We start from the raw sequence: 2,313 nt of genomic DNA on the forward strand, positions 1-2,313 counted from the left end.
TGCCCAACAGAATGGAGCTACCCAGGTGTTGGGAAGAGAGTCCCACCTCACAAAGGGCTTAGGAAGCAGTGCATGTGTTAACTACTGCAGAAATCAGATCATTGTTTTTCCTATCAAGCTGAGAAGTCTTAAGCCAGTAACTCATTCTGGATAGGAGAACCATTCCATGCTTTTGTTCGTGCTTGTTACCCCTCTGTTACCTTTCTGTGCTGTGTGCTTTTTGAACTAGAGGGTCCATAAACACCATAGGTTTTGGAGATTTAGATGCACTGTACAAGTGTACAGAATAGCTTGAAGGTGTTTTTCATTTTATTCTGTTTCTTTCCTAGTAATGGAACTTGCTCCTTTGGCTGCAGCTGAGCACTGAGCTGCCCTTTTCATAGATATTTACATAGCCCTAAAGTCCAATTCCCAAGCAGAAAAAGTCAGTTGAGACCCTACTATCATGTATGTAAAATTAGATATTTTTAAAATGTAATTAATTTTAGAATAAGCTACATTGAATTTCATCTGCATTTTTATTGCCCAATTGCTGTCTATTGAGAGGTTTTTCTGTAGCTTCCCCAGTTGTTCATCATCTTTACTTTCTTGGATGCTTAATAACCTCAACAAACTCCCATCTCACAAAGCCCCACCTTTTTCAGGTTTTTAAGTCATGCTGAGCAATGTAAACTTGAGTACAAATCCCTGCATGACTCCAGTGCCAACCTCCTTCCACTGTCAGAGCTGGCTATTTATTTCTACCTTCTGTTTCCTGCCTTTTAATCAGCCCTGTATTCACATAACCTTACCTTTTAAACCATCACAGCAAGATTTCTTGTGAAGGCTTTGATGAAGGGCTTTGGAAAACTGTTCTTAGCTCTACACCTCTTTGTTGATGCCTTCTAAAGCCCCAAATAGATTTAAGAGGTGTGATTTCCTTTTATAAAACCATGTTGACTCTTCCCCCCCCCAAAAAAATCCTCAGACTTATCTCTGTTTGGATAGTGACTTGTCTCTGATCTGAGCCCAGGTGTCATTTGAGTACAGAGCAATCCTCCCCGTGGCATTCTTTCCCAGCTTCCAGGATTCGGCATAGTGCAAATTGCTAAATTTACACAGAGTCCAGACTTCCTGAGCCAAAACCTGCTCAGATCACTGTGTGACCAACTGCTACATTGTGCTACCAATGGATTTATCCTCCCTCAATTTGTCAGGTTTCTTGCTGAATCTCTCTTAATTCCTCGGGTTTCCACAGCAGCTCAGGGCAATGAGCAGCACTGAATTCATTCCCTGCATGAGAAGAGAGACACATCTATTTGCAGCCTTTACCCAGACAGTTTCACTGAGCACTTGCTGTTCCAGAAGTCAGTGCAGGCTCCTGGGCCATGTTGCCTCAGTAGCTGGGAAGGATTATGTGTCCCCCTGAGCTCAGGAACCCATGGGTTGGGAGATAGCTGTGGAGGAATCTGACTGCTTGCTTTGGAAATCCTTGCAGCCTTCCAAGGCATAAATCTTGTGGAGGAATATGGCTTCAGTGGTGAAGGGAAGTGGGACAGGGAGCAGGTTCAGACACTGGATTGTTTGATTGCTGATTGTCTCTGTTTTGGACCACTTCAAGCAGCTTTCCCCAAGACACTTCCTGGTTGTGCCCTTCACCCCTAGGACTGTTCCCACTATGGAAAAGGCTACATCAAGCTTTGGCCTCTGTGTCTCCAACACTCTCCCACCAGGCTTTTTGCATCTTCCTGTCATCCCATGTTCCCTTGGACATCCCACAGCATGAAACTCAGCCTCTCAGGGTCATGCTGTCAAAAACACCTCTCAGTGGGCTGCAGTGCAGTCCTCCCTTCAGTTCAGATAAAAGCCCCCGTGCACAGTGGGCTGGCTGTGTCCGAGAGCTGGACAGATCCTGGGGCAGTCCAGGACAGAAGCCAGGCCAGCCAAGTGTATCTAGGTGGGGCATCTCTGAAGCTTGTGGACCCAACTCAAACAGGGCTGGGCTGGCCTTGGAGCTCAAGAACAGCATTCAAACTGCTTCTATTGTTTTTTTTTTTTTAGCAATTTACAGATAGGCAGTGTTGGTTCAATTTGGCCGCAGAAAGGGAGTCTTGGAGGGCTTCTCAGCTATGCAGGTGCATCCTGCCCCTGCGGCTCAGCCTCCTGCATTAAGGCATGGCTGCCGTTTTAATCAGGCGTCCTTTTCAATCCCTTTCCTCCTGAATACATGGTGCATAAAATGGAAAAATAGCTTGGTCGGTGGAGGCCATTAATCCAATCTGCCCGTCATAAATGAATGGAACGGCGGTGGAAATGGATAATGCCGAAGCTGAC

This window comes from Geospiza fortis, unplaced genomic scaffold (assembly GCF_000277835.1).
Source record: "Geospiza fortis unplaced genomic scaffold, GeoFor_1.0 scaffold194, whole genome shotgun sequence".
NCBI lineage: Eukaryota > Metazoa > Chordata > Aves > Passeriformes > Thraupidae > Geospiza > Geospiza fortis.